The sequence below is a fragment of the Camelus dromedarius genome, chromosome X, assembly GCF_036321535.1.
Source record: "Camelus dromedarius isolate mCamDro1 chromosome X, mCamDro1.pat, whole genome shotgun sequence".
Taxonomy (NCBI): domain Eukaryota; kingdom Metazoa; phylum Chordata; class Mammalia; order Artiodactyla; family Camelidae; genus Camelus; species Camelus dromedarius.
Window position 1 is genome coordinate 26043612 of NC_087472.1, and position 18429 is coordinate 26062040.

General features: G+C 40.6%; 1 long non-coding RNA gene across 1 annotated transcript in view; it reads right to left on the reverse strand.

The window, feature by feature from the left end:
* Window positions 1-14179, reverse strand: part of LOC135320138 (uncharacterized) — a 43085-nt gene extending 28906 nt beyond the window's left edge. The window contains exons 1-2 of the long non-coding RNA XR_010379361.1: window positions 13968-14179; window positions 10709-10806 (exon numbers count right to left, since the gene is read on the reverse strand). This is a non-coding gene — a long non-coding RNA (uncharacterized LOC135320138). The remainder of the gene's footprint in view (window positions 1-10708; window positions 10807-13967) is intronic.
* Window positions 14180-18429: the final 4250 nt, after the last annotated feature.

The following is an 18429-nucleotide window of genomic DNA, read 5'->3' on the forward strand; positions in this document are numbered from 1 at the left end:
CTTGAACCAAGAGGACTGGGGACAGTTTCGGCCTGGGGAAGACCTCTTGGCTACTTTCCCCTGCAACCTGCTGAAAGCTCCGCCTTTCACAGCATCTACCTACTGCGATGACAGGGACCCCGTAGATGACTGTTTGTTGCAAATGACCAAAATGCGTCTTTAAAAATGTGTCTTTCAAAGGCATGTCACATTATCAGTGTAAGTTTGAGAAATTATACACATACATATATTTTTCTTGGGCTGGGACTTGATGGAAATGTTGATGTATTCAACCCCTAATGAGAAGGCCTGTTTGGTGGCTGGGGCTACAGGAAAGCCACAGCCTGGACCCTGACTCTGCAGCTGGAATCTGGTTCTGGTGGGAGGAGGTGGTCGGAGAAGTCCTTACTCTCTGATCCAGAAGGACTTTTCTCAGCATTGCCCAATGTTCCTGTTATACAACATGCAAAATAAATAACCAACCTCAAAAGTCAGGCAGCCAAAGCTCACTCAATAATAAGGCCTTTTACAAGCTGCTTATCACTTGCCAAAATCAGCTCCAGAGGAACACCAGGAACTCTGAATTCTATTGTTCTTATTCACTACATGGGGGATCTGGACAAGCTTCACTGGCTTTATTGGTTTCCCAACAGACAGAAGACATAATGTTTTCATCTACTGGGACCCTGTTCTTAATCTCAAAATTTGAAATCTTGCCCCATCCCACCATCCCTGAGAGGTCTCTAGTAGAAGTGGGAGTTAGAAAGGGGTCTTGGCCTTTTCTTAGAAAACACACCCAACTCTCTGCTTTTCCTAACACCTGATTGTTGGGGTGAGGCAGGAAAGACTGTAAATGCCAACCTCCTCAGCAAATTCATCGGGAGGGAGGGAGAGGGCAGGACAGAGTCATCTGAAATGCAGTCTTCTGCCTGTGAGGGCTCTCTGGCTTACCTACAAAAAGAAAGAGAAGTTTTTGCTCAAGGAAAACTGTCCAAAACCATATGTGGTGCACTTAGGTTGGCCTGACAATGTGTTGTTGTTGGCCCAGAATGGTTTCTGTGGGTTTCAAAATACAGGATGGGGCCTCTTGTTAAGGGGTCTGCCTAAGGAAATCTCATGGAAATTCATTTCTGATGAACTGCAAAAGGGATTCTGATACCTATGTGACATTCTTATCCCAGGACCCTCAACCCACTGATGCAAAGCTCAGGATGTCCCTCCTCTTTAAAACTTCATCCCCTTCCCTGTCCCCTCACTGGTCCCTCTCATAAAACTGCCCCCTTGCTCCGCCAGGCTCTATACACCCTGACTTGTTCACTCTTGTTTTCTTCACTAGCTGATGGGTTTTCTTAGAGCAAGAACCAAGCCTTACTCATCTTTGTACCTCTACTGTCTAACACAGACCCTGAAACATTGTAGATGTTTATTAAATCATTGAATTAACGATAAGATTAATAGGAAAATAAATATACAGCATTTGAATGTTCAGTAACTGTGTTTAACTTCTTCAGTTTTTTCTCACTTTCCAGATGAGGAAGCTGAGGCAGTGAGAGGTTAATGAGCTAATAAGTGGCAAAGTAAAGATACAAACTAGGCCATCAGGCTCTAGAACTTTCATTCTTAACCACTACATGGAGTGATACACAGCAGTAAATAAGCGAGCTGATAGAGGGCTATGCACATAAAACCATTAAATACAAACTTGAATTAATTTCATTTAGAAACCTGGTGTATTCACACAAAAATGTATTAAGTGCCTAGTACTCTGTTCCAAGTCCAGTGCTAAGACAAGTGCATGGTCTTATTCCTCAAGGAGAAGAGAGACAAATAACAAAAGTTTATCGAGCACTTACTATGCACAGGGCACTGCTCTAAGTCCTTCACATGGATTAATTTCTTTAATCTTCACAAATTCCCTATGAGGGCAATACTGCTGCTGCTGCTGCTGCCGCTACTACTACTACTACTACTACTACTACTACTATTATTATTATTATTATTATTATTATTATTATTATTATTATTATATGAAACAGGTGAGAAACTGAGGCACAAGGCGGTTCAGCAATTTGCAAGAACCACCACTTAATCCCAAACAGCCTAGCTCCAGACTGCATGGTCTCACCCACTACACTCTACTGCCTCTTCCGTTTACAACCACACACAGCTCTCATACAACGTAATGTGCACGAGAAGAGACAGAAAGAAAACCTGCGATGGAAACACAGAGAAGGAAAGGACTGATTTTGCCTGTGAGGGGGCCCAAGGAAGGCTCTGCAGAAGAAGGGACACTCGAGCTGTACCTGGAAGATAGGAGAGTAGGAAACACATTCAAATACTAACAGTACATGGAGACCAGTAAAACCTGTATGTGTTTTCAAAGCCATCAACACCAAAACACACAGCTAAGAAGCAAGCCCAGCTCAACACCGGCCTCTGCCGCTGAGGCCACTTCTCGTCGAGGAACAGGGAAATAATGAGTGCAACTGTGGCCTGGTTTTTGTATCAGTTTTCCCACTTGGTTCAAACTCTACCTGGGGTTTTGTCATGCTCACAGTATCTGTAGGAATCTCTTTTCCTGTCTCTTCTGTAGATAATAACAGAAAATTGAAAATGGTTCTGAAAAGGGATCTACAGGCTGTCTTTAGTGTAGCTGAGGCTACATCCTCCAAGGTTAGCAAAGGATGCTGGAGTCGCCTGGGGTACAAGGCAGATGGCTAGAGCTCACGGCCCCGGTTGTTTCCACACGTGGGGATACGCTCCCTTCTGCCAAATGCCGAGGTTCTGAGGCCAGTTTTGCTAAAGGCTGTCCGTGGGTTTCTGTAGAGTGTGTTCCAGGCAAACTTGCTGGCAACTTCCCCTCCCTCAACGTCTAGCTTCTCTGAGGATTACTGGCTACCCTGCTGAGGAATGCACGTGAGTAAGGACAAGTGAACTCCAACAAGCAGTGAGCATTCCTGGGGCAAACTTTCCGTTACTTGTCCCATTCTGAATACCTCTCTTGACCCCACATCCCATTCCAGTTACTGCCTCATTTCTTGCCTCTTCTTTACAGCAAAACTCTTCAAGAGATTTGTCTACATTCCCCATGTACAATTCTTCTCCTCCCCGTCTCTCTTGAACCCATTCCAGTCAAGCTTTTGTCCACTGAAAGGCTTTTATCAAGGCCACCAGTGACCTCCATGTTGCTAGAGCCCATCAAACATTCTCAGTCCTCCTCTTGCTTGGCCATCCAGAAGTACTTCTCACAGCTGATCATTCCCTCTTTCTGGAAGTACCCTCTGCACTCGCCTTCTAACCTCTGAATGTGGGAGTGTCCCAGGGCAGGATCTTGGTTCTCTTCTCTTCTCTAACTATTCTCACTCTCGGTGATTCCATCCTTCTCATAGCTTTGAATACTATCTGGATACTCAAAACCGTTTATCTCCAGCCCTAACCACACCTGGGAGTGCCAGGCTCGTATATCCCACCACTTACTCATCATCCCCATTTCGATGTCTAATTGGCATCTCAAACTCAACATATCCAAAATTTAACTTCTGATAAACTCCCAACCCTGTTCTTCCCAGTCTTTACCACTGTAGTCAGTGGCAACTCCATCCTTCCGGCTGCTTACGATGAAAACCTTGGCATCATATTGAACAGAAATGCTGTGTTATACAACTCCAGAGGGCACCAGTCACAATTTATGCAATGCTGTTGGTGTTATGCAACATGGTGACCCTGTTTTCCTTGATTCCTCTTTCTCTCACATCCCACATCTGATCTGCAGCAAATTGTAGCAGTTGGCTCTTACCTTTGAGATAGATCCAAAACTCCAAAAACTTCTCACAAATTCCACTGGTTCCAGTATGGCCCAAGTTTGTCCCTTTATACATAATTTATTATCCAAAAACCAAGGGTGATCCTTTTAAAATACGCCAGATCACATCACTCCTACTCAAAATTCCCCAATGCTTCCCATCTTACTCAGAATAAAAGTCGAAGTTCTTACAATGGCCTACAAGGCCTGGCATTGCTTTTTCTCTTAGCATGTGTCCCTGTCTAATATACTACATCTTTTATCTATCTATCTCACTTATTATCTGTTGCTCATATATGAAATAAGCTCCCTGAGGTCAGGGGCTTGGTCAGTTTTGTTCACAGATGAAGCTTTAGCATCTATAGCAATACCTGACACAAAGCATATGCTCAATATATATTTGTAGATGAAATAAATGATGGCGAAGAGGGAAATCTTTACACATGGGCCAGAATCACACCAAAACCCAACAGAACAAGTGAAATGGCATTTGGGCCAACTAGTGCTGTGACCAAATCAAGTCCCAAGAGATGTTATGTGCAGTTCCTACATCCTACTGTTTGTTTTCCCAATGCTTTGATATTTTTGTCTGATGAAGTCTCCTGTCTTTTGCCTCTAAGGAAAAAGAAATTCACCTAGCTATAGGAAGGAGCTCCCCCTGGTGGAAGAACTTCATCAAAGCAATGGCAAAAAAAAAAAAAATCAGAAAACAGGCTTCAAGTTACAAAGGAGATCATTGAAGACAAAGGAAGTGACTCCAATATTTCACAGGGAAAGTTCTCAGCAGAAACAAGGGAAACTAAAGATTAGATTCAAAGTACATGGGGGGGGAACTTATCAGCTTATTTTATTGGTGAACCTCTTTTGCATCTGATGATGAGAAAGAAAATAATTCATTTAAAGTTGAACAACCTAAGTACCTTCCCTCAATGAATTTAAAATCTGGTATAGGACATAAGTCACAAATACAAATAAGTACAAAACAATGAGTATGACTGTGAAAGAGTGAATAGGGGCTAAGTAAAAGGAATAAACTAAGAGCTATGACTTACCCAGGAAAGAGAAAGATTACTTTGAGCTGAGTAAATCCAGGAAGACAGCTTGGAGGGGGTAGTTTGAGCTGAGCCTTTAAAAACAGACAAAATGTTACTGAGAGTATTCCAGGTAAAGACCTAAATGGAGGGAAGGGCCCAATATGTGAAAACCCGAGCTGTCCAATGGGCCTCTGTAAGGGTCACAATTTGAGTGACAACACAGAATTCAGACCCCTCCTTGAAAAGAGCAGAGGGATTCTCAAGAGAAAAGTCCTAAGCAGAGGTAAATACAAGAGGGAACCAAAAACATATATATATATATATATATATATATATATACACACACACACACACACATATCCCCTTTCCTTGTTTTCCTTTGGATGAGAGGAACACTATTAAAAACTATAGGGGGAAAAAAGATAAAATACAATCTCCATGATAAATAGTCCAGCTTACATACTGGAGGATTCAGAATCCACGAATCTAATGAAAACACTTATAGACACGCAGGGTCTATTCTGTTCTATATTTTATCTGAAGGTAATGCCCAGAGAACCTCCTTTTCAAATGACGTTGTTTTCCCTTCCATTCACTTGTGCAACGTCCTTCCCGTGGAGATGCCAAAAAGCATCTTGAATCCATCCACCCCTCTCTATCTCCACTGCCATCCCCCTAGATTCTCCCCTGGTTTTGTGCAACAGTCTCCTGACTGGTCTCCCCACTTACACTCTGGCCCATCTATAAGCCACACTGCACACAGCAGTCAGCTCACCCGGGGATATCCTGCAGTGAGGTAAGTAACTCACGTTTCGTTTTTCAACTTTCCACTTGGAAATAATTAGACTTAACAAAAAAAAAGTTGCAAAAATAGCACAAAGAATCCTCATATACCCTTCACCCAGATTCCCCAAATATTAACATCTTACATAACCACAGTATAATATTAAAAATCAAGAAATTACCATTCATACAACACTATAATCTAATCAACAAAGACTATTCGATTTTCTCCAATTGCCCCAACAATGGCCTTTTTTTTTGGTCCAGGATCACACATCTCCTTCAGCACCTTTAATCTGAAACAGTTCCTTAGTCTTTCTTTTTTTTTTTTGTCCTTTATTACCATGACACTTTTGAAAAACACTGACTATTTTCAATCTGGGGTTTGTCTGATGGTTCATCGTGGCTCAATTTAGGTTATTTGTCTCGGCAAGAAGACTACAGATGAGGTGTCGTGTCCTTCACAGGGCATCCTATCAAGAGGCACAAGATATCAGCTGGTTCCATAACTACTGATCTTAACTCTGATCATCTGGTTAAGATGGTATCTGTCAGGTTCCTTTCAATGAAGTTACTATTTTGCCCTTTGTAATGAATAAGCATCTTGTGGAGAGATACTTTGAGACTATAAACATGTATACTGTTTCTCATTATACTTTCGTCCATTAATTTTAGCATCCATTGATGATTCTTGCCTGAAACAGTTATTGCTCTTTGGTGCCTGCCAAAAAAATTTCTATTTCCATTATTCTTTCTACATTTATTAATTGGAATATTACCCTAAACAAGTGCTTTCCCTTCACCCTCATGTATTTATTCAGTTATTTCTGTGTCTTAGTATGGACTCATGGATTCTTATCTTATTCTATGGGTTACAATCCATACTATCATTATTTTGTTTCTTAAATTGTCACAGATTTCACCATTGGGAACCCCTTCAAATTGACTCCTGCGTACTTTTACCATGTCCCCATTATTCCACGGGCACTTTCTTACTTTCTGGCAGAGGAAGACTTACCTCCAACCTCATCTTATAGTCCCCCTGCCCTAGCCTTAGAAGCAGCCATTTTGCCAAGAGTCCTGGTTCCTTCTATTTGGAGAATGGTATTTTAAAACTAAGATCTGAGTGCTAGGTGTGCTCACTGGTTTGGGGCTGTCATTGCTTGTACACCTTCTCAACAGAGCTAGGAAACAAGTATAAATACAAACAACCATATAGCTATTTCTATATCTGTATCTACCTCTGTGTGAGTGTCTGGATTGTGGGGGTGTGTATGTGTGCACATAAAACAATGTGTTCGTACTGATACCTCTGATCACCGCCAGTCATGTCTTTCCCTATGTGTAACTCCCTCCTCAGACAGACTAAAATCTGACTCTCATCATTCACAATATATTTACTTATTTTCTTGAGAGTAGAATATGTGTAGATCCAGAATTGCTAACCTACACTTCTGTGAAAAACAAGCCTACTAACTATAGTATTTATGTATACATTGTTAGTTTTTTTGTCTTTAGTCTTAGAACAGTAGTTCTCAAAGTGTGGCCCCTTTCAAAGGTCAAAAGTCCAAGATGGGTCTCACAGGGCTAAAGTCAGGGTGTCGGCACAGGTATGTTCTTTCTAACGGCTTTAGGGGAGAATATAGTCCCTTGTCTTTTCCAGCCTCTAAGTCTTCCCTACACTCGCTGTCTTCAGGCCTGGTACTCCGTCTTCTGGTCAGCAGCACAGCATCTTCAAATAACTCTCCGACTATGACCGCTGCTCCCATCATCATATCTCCTTCTTCTGACTCTGGCCCTCTGCCTTCCTCTTACAAGGACCCTTGTCATGATATTGAACCCACCAGTATAAGCTCCTCATGCCACGACCTTTAACTTAATCACATCTGCAAAGTCCCTTTTGTCATAGAAAGTAACATACTCGCAGGCTCTGGGGATTCGTACATAAACATCTTTGGGGCGGTTATTCTACCACACAGTTTTTTTTTTAAGTTTTTAAAAATACAGAGTGACAGATGATATAACTCTCCTTCTCAAAATCACTACATTGCTTCCCTCTACTCTTAGAATGAATCCAGTCTCTTCACTCTTCTAGCCACCTTTGCCTCCTTCCATTCCCTGAACGTGCCAGATCCTTTGTGATTCCAAGGCCTTGGCATTTACTATTCCCTCTGCCTAGAATATTCCTTCTGCAGCTCTTCTCATGGTTGGTTCATTCTTTCTAGTCTCATCTCAGATGTCACCTCTTTAAAGAAGCTATCCCTGAGCACCAGATATGTAGCAACTTGTCTTAATTACTCTAATTTAGTTTATTTATTTTCTTTATCATTAATCACAGTCTGTAATATATTTTTATGTATCAGTTTACTTGTCTATTGATCCATCTTTCCTACTACAATATAATATCCAGGAGGGTGAAGACTGTGTATATTCTGCTCTGTCTCTAATATCTAACACAGTATCAGGTATATAGTAGGTACTCAATAAGTGTTCACATAGTAAATGAATGCTGCTCCAGTCTGGGTAGGCAATATAGGATAAGTGTGTTGCTGGTAAAACCCCTCATTACTTCAGGTACTACTGATGTAGACTTTCACAATTCCCAAACAGTTGAAACAATGTCATTCATTCATTCATTCAACCCTAGGAGGTAGATACTATTATTATTACTATCATCCCCATTTACTGGCAAGAAAACTGAGGTTCAGAGAAGTAGCATGACCAAGGATACACAGCTGGTGAGCTGCTATAAGCTAGGCATTATGCTAGGCTCAGGGGCTACACCAGGGAACAAGTGAACATGGTGCTGGCCCTCTCCAGTGGAGAGCCAGAAATGAATACAGGATCACAGGACAGTGTGCTCAATGTTATGACAGAGGACTGCTGAGGGTGCTTCAGGAGCACTGGCACAGGACAGTGAAATCAGGGTGAGGAGTGAGAGGAGGCTTCTGGGAGGAGGAGGCACTTGAACTAAATTTGAAGCATAAGTAGATCTTAGCTAGATGAATGCAACCAACCAGCTAGCTATTGATAGGGCTCACAGGCTATCCTCTACCTTGATGAATTTTCTGTTTTCCTGTAGTCTGACCTTCACCTCAGATTTGCATGGTAAGAAATCCAGGGGCGAAGGCATAGCTGGGGAGAGGGTACAGCTGGGGGGAGGGTATAGCTCTAGTGATAGAGTACATGCTTATCATGCACAAGGTCCTGGGTTCAATCCTTAGTACCTCCATAATAAATAAATAATTTTAAGGGTGTATATTGAATAAAAAAAAAAGAAATCCAATCTTCAGGGAGGTGACCAAGATGGTGGAGTAGGAAGACCCTGAACTCACCTCCTCCCACAGACACCAAAATTACAACTACGTACAGAGCAACTATTTATAAGAACAATCTAAAGATTAGCAGAAAAGATTTTCTACAATTAAAGACAACTTTTTTTGGATCTGTCTCCAGAGGAGAGGGAAACAAAAGCAAAAATAAACAAATGGGACTATATCAAACTCAAAAGACTTTGTGCACAGCAAAGGAAACTATCAACAAAATGAAAAGGCCACCTACTGAATGGGAAGAGATAATCTGCAAATGATATATCTGATAAGCAGTTAATATCCCAAATATACAAAGATCTCATACAACTCAAAAAAAAAAAAAACCTGATTAAAAAAATAAACAAACAGAGGATCTGAATAGACATTTTCCCAAAGAAGACACACAGATGGCCTAGAGGCACACAAAAAGATGCCTAACATCACTAATCATCAGGGAAATACAAATAAAATCACAATGAAATACCACCTCACACCTGTCAGGATGGCTATCATCAAAAAGACAACAAATAACAAGTGTTGTCGAAGATGTGGAGAAAAGGGAACCTTCTTACACTGTTGGGTAGAACTGTAAATTGGTGCAGCTACTATGGAAAATAGTGTGGAGGTTCCTAAAAAATTAAAAATAGACCTACCATTTGATCCAGCAATTCCACTTCTGAGTATTTACATGAAGAAAACAAACAAAAACACTAATTCAAAAAGATATGTTCACACCAATGCTCATTGCAGCATTATTCATAATAGCCAAGATATGGAAGCAACCTAAGTGTCCATTAATTTGCAACTACATGGATGGATCTAGAGGGTATTATGCTAAGTGAAGTAAGTCGGACAGAGAAGACAAATACTGTATGACCTCACTTTTATGTAGAATCTAAAAAATAAAACAAAAGGAAAACAGACTCATAGATACAGAAAACAAACTGGTAGTCACCAGAGGGGAGGAGAGTGGTGGGGGCAAAATAGATGAAAGGAATTAAGAAGTATAACCTCCAGTTATAAAGTAAATTAGTCACAGGAATTAATACACAGCATAAGGAATATGATCAATAATACTGTAACAATTTTGTGTGGGGACAGATGGCTACTAGACTTACCATGGTGATCATTTCACAATGTATGCAAATGTCAAATCACTATGTAGTACATCTGATACTAACATAATATTGTACATCAACTATATTTCAATTAAAAAAAGAGAAATACAATCTTGTAAGTAACCTAGAGTCATCTGGAATTGGGAACAATGACACATGCTCATAAAGCTCAGGAGAGAATGAAGTTCATAAATTAGAATATCAATTTGTTAATTTAACTGTAAAGTGGGCACACTCTCCCCACAGGCTTGCCTACTGAGATGGTTTTCTGATGAGCCTGGAACAGAAGTCCATAACTTTTTCTTTTTAAAGGGCTAGATAGTAAATATATTTAATTTTGTGGGTCACATACCCACATCTGTCACAACTACTCAACTCTGCCATTGCGGGGCAAAAGCACTGATAGACAATATGTAAACAAATGAGTGTGGCCATGTTCCAATTAAGACTTTATTTACAAAAATAGATGTCAGGGTTTATGGACCTCTGGCCCAGAATAAGAATGAGCAGTAGTTACATGATTCAAATGCTTGATCACATCAGGCTTTGGTTCTCTCCTGAATGGTGCTTAGATGGGCACTGACAAATGTTTGCCTCTCTTAGCCCTTCATTTTTAATGCCAGCCACCCTACAAAATCCCACCCCATTCTAAAGACTTGGGTATGAGAAAGCTCAACTTACCAGTAGAACTCCAAGGGAAATGCCAGCAGCCTCGGTTTATATTCTGCGGTTTACATTCTGCAGCTATTTTGCAGAAAAAGCCTTGATCCCTTTGTTACCTGAAGGGGGAAGAGCACCCTTGATTTTACTTGTGTTCCCCCAGAAAAAAAGTGACCAATTTGGCTATGTTAATACTTACAAGTGGTGCTAGCATGTAAGCTCCAAGAAGAGAGATTATTTTTCTTAATTAGAAGGAATCTTTTATTTTTACCAAAGCGATGTATGTTCATTTATGATAGAAAATGAGAAAACAAAAATAATGGAAACATGTTTCCACCACCCAGAAATTACCACTGTTAACAGCTTAATATATATCCTTGCAGATTTTTTCTAAGCATATATAACAGATACATGTACTGTCTACCAAAATGAGATAATCCACATACATAATGCTTTGCAACTGCTTTTTCTCAGTTAATGACCTCCACTATTCCATGTTATTAAGGTTTTATCTCATCTAAAACCCATCCATATTCAAATTCACCTACTTCCCCACCCCCAAATGTCCTATAAAGCTAGTTAGTTCAAATCAAGCTCCAATCTCAGACCACACATTGCATCTTAAGTCTCTTTTCATTTAGAATAACATCCATTTTGAGAACAGGAATTTTGTTTCCTGCAGAATCCCCAATGCCTTTAACAGTTCTTGGTACACTCAATAAATATTTGCATAATTAAGTAATTAATAACAAAAACTTAGGGGATGGGAGGCTTTCACTCTAGAGCTTATCTCAACCACTCATGACCTTTTATCTCCATTTTATAGATAATGAAAATCAAGGCCAAAGAAGTAAAGTGATTTCCCAAGGTCACCCAGCAAATAGGTGGCAACTGCTTTCCATTTCTGTTTATTCTTTTAAACCAGGAGTTGGTAAACTTTTTCTGTGAAGGTCAGATGGCAGATATTTGAGGCTCTATGAGCCAAGAAGCAAAATGGAGGCTATTATGTAGATACTTATATAACAACAGAAAAAAACAAATTTCTATAAAATTTTAATTGATGAAATCCAAAATATAATAATAATTGACTACACGGTTTTGTAATACAGGTCTACTAATGAAAAAATGGAATCGAAAAATAACATCTTGTTGAATCTTATTTGAAACGTTGTGTTCCCTAGTTGCATTCTGACCATGGCTTTCACAATTAATTATGTGTTAACATTTAATGGGGATGTTAGAAATCATGCGAGTGGGAATGGTGATTGTTTGGCCTATGTCAGGGCTGATAATTTTTCTTTCTCAAATAAAAATATACTATGCTATTTAAAGATATAGAGGTAAATATCCAAAGACTTAAAAGAATAGAAAGTGATTGCTTTGGCAGGAGCAGGGAAAGGAGAGGAAATTGGGGGCTCCTTTTTTCTTTAATAGCAAACCTTGTAGAAGTATTGGACTTTTTAAAACTGTGTACATGTATTATTTTGATAAAAATACACAAAAGAAAACCAGAGCCACATTAAAGCCCCTTTGGTATTTTCTCCATCCTCCCCCCAGCCTAGGTTAGGTGTCCCTCTTCTCTGCTCCCCATAGCATTCCGTGCTCAACTCCATCAGAGCACTTAAGACACTTTGCTGTAATTATCTGTCTCTCTGCCTGTCTCCCTGAAGGGACTATGAGCCCTTTGCAAGGAGGGACCATGTATTATTCATTTCAGCTCCTAGATTAGAATATTTTAAAAGGCACTCATTAAAGTGAAGTGAAACTAGCTAAACTAAATACCACTCAGTCTAGGCAAATTAACATCACAATGAGATACCAAATGAAAAGACAGACAAAACAAGTGTTGGTGAGGTGTGGAGAAAGTGGAACCTTCATGCGTTTACCCATGGGAATATTAAATGGTGCAGCCACTTTAAAAAACAGTCTGGAAGTTCTTAAAGAAGTTAAATATGCAGTTACCATATGACACATAAATTCCACTCCTACACTAGGAAACAAGTGAACATGGTCCTTGCCCTCTCTAGCAGAGAGACAGAGAATGAATCCAAGCTTACAGGGTAGTGTGTTAAGTGTTATTACAGAGGTCTCTTCAGGGTGTTACAGCAGCACGTGTGGAGGGCAGTAAAATCAAGAGAACTGAAAACGTATACCCTCACAAATGTTCACACTAGGCTTACTCATAATAACCAAAAAGTAGAAACAATTCAAATGTCCATCAACCGATAAATGGGTAAACAAATGTGGAATATCCATACAAGGAATATTACTTAGCTATTAAAAGGAAGAAAAATCAGATACAAGCTGCCACATGGATGAACCTGGAAAACATGCTAAGTGAAAGAAACCATTCACAAAAGACCACATATTGTATGATTCCATTTACATGAATTGTCCAGAAAAAGCAACTATAGAGACAGAAGGTAGATAAGTGGTTGATTAGGGCTAGAGGTGGGAGGAGAGATTAACTGCAGTCTTATAGGAACTTTGCGGGGGTGATAAAAATGCTCTAAAACTGGATTGCGGCATGGTTGCACAACTCTGTAAATTTACTAAAAATAAATGTGCACTTAAAATGAGTGAAGTTAATGGTATACAATCTATAAAGCTCACTTAAAAAAAAATCCCTCAATCTATTGTATTATTTAGTTTCTCTCTAAATTAACTTTTTTCCTCCAGGACAAGATATGGTATGAATTGTGGTGAATGAAGTTTCTGAGGCATTTTTGTTGGTTGGGGCGTGGGGTTGTGCTGACAGAAACATCAAAATCAGCTTATCTGTGAAAACTGCGTGACGAAGTGTACAATGGGTTTCCAGTTGGGTGATCCCAGTGTGTAATTTGGATAATTCATGGCCTTCCAGTTTAAGTGTGAGTGTGCCTAAGGCCCCTACTCCAAGCAATAAACTGTAGTCAGGTAATAAATTCACTTCTCGCAACTCTCAAATACTGTTCACAACCAGGTGAATTGTTCTATTACAGCATATCTGTGAAAATGTTTTTTTAAAAAAAAATTTCCGTTTTGGCAATTTGGTCAGTGCTTACTGGACAAGGATGCCCTGCCAAAACAGCCGAAAGATACAAACTCCATCCCCTAGGCCTGCCCCCTGGGGTACTCCAGACGAAAGCACACCTCTCCAAGGGCGGTGGGGAGGTGCAAGAGGATGCTAGGGGAAAGGCTGGGACCAAATCCCTCCTTTGTGTTGCGGGATGGGCAAAACTGCCACAACGTCAGAGTGAGGGGTCTCCTTCTTGGGCCTCCTGGTTCCTGGGAAACTCACGCGGCTGCTTTTCAGGGTCGCCAGCAGGTTAGATAAGTGCGCCCGGACTTAAGTCGCTTTCGCCGCTGCAGTCCCACCGTGTAGCCCACGCAGAGCGAAAGGAGAAGGCGGTGGTGGGAGGAAATCAGTCTGTGCAGGCTCGCAGCGGTCCCGGGCTCCACGCCGCGGAACCCCACGTTACTGCGCACGGCTCCCGGATCATTTCGCCTCCGCCCCTTTCCGCACCCGTGAGCGCGTCGTAGCTCCCCTGGTAACCGGAAGCGGGCAAAGCCGGCGCGGCGGGAACCAGCCGGCCGGAGCATGCGCGGACAAGCGGTCCGACGACTTCCGGCCCGCGGGGCAGCCCAGGCCGAGGTGGAGGCTTCTGCAGCTGAAGTGCCCGTGTTGCTGGCCCTGGGGCGATGGGGTGATGTTGCTGACCCAGACCCGGGAGGAGGCCTCCAGACCCGGGAGGAGGCCTCCAGCCCCTCCTCCCTTCCCAAAGGAGAATGACCCTGAAGAGGACAGAATGGCCGAATAATTTTCTTGAACCTACATCCTAGGTCCCTTCTGCAAAAACTGAACAGAATAAGGCAATTTTGTTGAAAATGTTTTTTCTTCACGTTCTGGCAAAATGCATTTGTAGCCGATGAACGTGAGGTAATTATTACTTACGTGAGCCTCAGTTTCCTCCTCTTATAAAATAGGGATAATAATAGTGCCTGCTTCGCAAGATGTTTTTGAGGATTGAATAAAAATTCACCTGAAGGGTTTAGCAGGCTGGTTAAAGCTAGCTATTTTTGTTTCTCAAGGCTTAGTAAAAACCTAGGAAGAGTAGGTGTCATCTTTCCTTGGGACTCAGGTAAATGAAAGGATTTTGACACCACAAAATAAATGCATCCCTAAGGTGAATTATTCAGAAAAAAAATGTTTTATATATGAGAACTGAAACAGTCCATCCCCATACTCAGCCTGGACACTGAGAAACAAAACCATGCCATACTATCCACGTAAGTATGACTTTGCTAGTCCACCGTCCTCATTGGCATTACTTTTCCAGGACTCCTCTGTCCAAGCAAATAGTTTTTTTCATTACAGAAACATCGCCAAAGATCCATCAACTCTCCAATGGAGAGCATCAACAGTTTGCACTCGGAAATTCTTTAAGTCCTTCTCCTTAAAATCCTCCCCTTGCTGACTCCACCAATCCTAGACTATACGTATCATGATCCTTACCAAGTCCTAATCAAGTCCCAAAGTTGAAAGATCCTCTGCCTTAAACCAGACCTACATTTCTCAATAAATTCTGATCCTTCCTTCCTCTCAGAAACACTGGCAAAACTTTATGAGGTGGGGTTCTCCCTTATTGAAGTAAGCAATAAATTCAGCTTTGTCATATCAACAGGTGTGTTGGTGATATTCGGGGAGTCAGCACTTGACAGTTTTGAAGTCCCCACTGACCTCCAGTGGCGCTGAGATCTCACCACCACAACCTTCAAGTTGGAAGCGGTATGCTCCTCTGAGGCCTCTTAGACCTCCTGTTTGGGGCTCTCTGACAACAATGGTAAGGTATGTACCTTTCACATTGGTTGGTGCTCTGATCCCTTTGATCTCCCTTTGATCTTGCTGAGGATACTAGTCCTACAGCCTACGCGTTACCCCCTGTGAGAAGCTATTCCTGACACCCCGGATTATAGGGCCCCCCTCTGTGTTCTAACTGTCCCCTGGCACATGCCTGCTGTGGCTCTCACGACTCTTGTTTTATTCCCAATGAGCTACTGCAGTTAATAGTAAGCCTAGTGGGGCAGAGGGTCCCTGCATTGTAATTGTGAGGCCAGCCTATGATGTGGCTGGGGCCTGGGTGATTTTATAATAATGTCTTCCTCTCCGCGGCCACCGTGCCTGCCATCCTTTAGCTAAGCTTCAGTTCTCCTTTCATTCATATCTTCTCATAGTGTGCTCAAAAGAGTTTTATCATCTTCTTTTCCTAAGTCTTTCAGATATTACATTAATGTCCTGCATTATTTTATTTTCAGAAATGTTTTCACTAGTTCTTTCCCTTTTTCTATGAAAATAATCACATTTACTACAATTAATGATCATTATTTGTCAGCCAGTAACAGCAGTATTTATTTCTTATAGGGTTTTTTCTTTTTTGGTATGTTTTATATTTGCTCAGGCTTTACTACTCCTTTACTCCTCTTTTTGCCAATCTTTACTTTCTGCTTTTGAAATTATTACATTTATTAATAGAAAAAGAACAAAATTCACTCAATAAAGTAAATTGTACATATATCTACACTCACGGAGTTAGGAAAATAGATTCCAAAGAAGTATGCCAAAATGTTCAGTTTACCTATGGTCTGTTTTTCTTTATGTATACTTTTATGGCTAGTTAAATATTAACCATATAAAATCTTTCATATACTTTTGTGACTTTCTAAGTATTCTACTTTTATAACAACTCAAATTATTTGATGAGTAAAATAGTTTTACAAAATATTTTGGAAGACAGAAAGGAAAAAGTTTATCATGTCCTTTCTTGAGTTTCAGAAATCAGTGATACTAAAGAGATTCTATTTTCAATTATGTTTCCCTGAGCTAAATTAGATCTTGGTCCATCCAGGATATTTAAAATCAACCTCCATCACATTCCCTCTGGTAAAATTTAAATTCTTTTACTTACAGATTTTCAAACAGCTTTAACCTGTGCCTGATGAGCAGGAAATTGATCAAATACTCATATCTGCCTGTTACCCCTGCCCCAATAACTGATCTTCCACTGTGATACAGTTTTTCTCATTAATGTTAGTATTCTTACTTGAAATATATGATGGAAAGTTCACAGACTTTGGTGCCAGACTTACCATCTGTTTACTAGCCTTAATCCTGTTGCTGTCTCTTACTGAGACCCATTTATGTCCTCTAAAGTGGGGTTAATAATTCTTATTATATTATTGACATGTTCAATACATAGCAATTGAAAATAATACTCATTATTATCACTCTCTTTACATCTTAGGTTATTTATTATTCACACAAGGCTTATATATTTTTTATTGAAGTATGGTTGATTTACAATATTGTGTTAGTTTCAAATGTACAGCAAAGTGATTCTTATATATATATATTATTTTGCATTATGGGTTATTACAAGATACTGGATATAGTTTTCTGTGTTATATAGTAAATCCTTGTTGCTTACCTATTTTGTGTATAGCAGTTTTTATATGTTAATTCCATACTCTTAATTTATTCCCCCTCCCTCTCCCCTTTGGTAACCGTAAGTTTGTTTTCTATGTCTGTGAGTCTCTGTTTTGTAAATAAGCTCACTTGTATCATTTTTTTAATTCCACATGTAAGTGATATCATATTTATCTTTCTCTGTCTGACTTACTTCATTTAATATGATAATCTCTAGGTCCATCCATGTTGCTGTAAATGGCATCATTTCATTCTTTTTTATGGCTGAGTAATAGTCCATTGTGTGTGTGTGTGTGTGTGTGTGTGTGTGTGTGTGTGTGTGTGTGTGTGTGTGTGTGTATACCACACCTTCCTTATCCAGTCATCTGTTGATGGACATTTAGGTTGTCTCCATGTCTTGGCTATTGTAAATAGTGCTACTGTGAACATTGGAGTGTGTATGTCTTTTCAAATTAGAGTTTTCTCTGGATATATGCCCAGGAGTGAGATTGTTGGACCATATTTTTTGCTCTATTTTTCGTTTTTTAAGGAACCTCCATACTATTTTCCATAGTGTCTTCACCATATTATTATTACTTTTTATTGTTCTTTAATAGAAGGAGTGACTGGAAATTTGAAATGCCTAGACCTAAGGTCTGACAATGTGACATAGAAGCTACAAAGAAACCCATTTCTCACTTTCTGCCATGTTAGGAGTGGGTGGTCCAACTAATAAGTGACAGCCTGGGAGAGTGGAAGCAAGCAGTTGATCTAGACTGTCTCCCGGGTTTCTGACCTCATCAGCTAGGTGGACAGTGCTTCAGCAGTGTGAGCTGTTCTCTCCTTGACTGACTCCCCTCCAGCAACACCACTTCCGGGAGAGTGGTAGTAATAAAGGCTGCCATCCGCCGAGTGCCTACTGTGTGCCAGGCCCTTCATTCATTCCAGCCACAGACATTTATTGAGACCCAGCTTGTGTTCCAGGCAGTGTTCTAGGAGCTGGGCATTCACCAGTGAACTAAGCAGACTAAAACGTCTACCTTTGTTGAGTTTATAGTCTAGTGGGGAGAGACAGGAATAAACAATGACTCTAATAAATCAGTGAAGTATGAGGTGTGTTAGAAGAGACATATGTGATGGAAGAATTGAACAGGGAAGGGGGAATGAGAGTGCTGGTGGCCAGGTGTGCAGTTTTTCATGGGCTGTTCAGGGCCAGCCTCATTGAGGAGGTCCCATTTGAGTGAATACTTGAGCATGGTTAGGGCTCAAGGCACAGGGACATCTGGAGGAAGAGTAACAT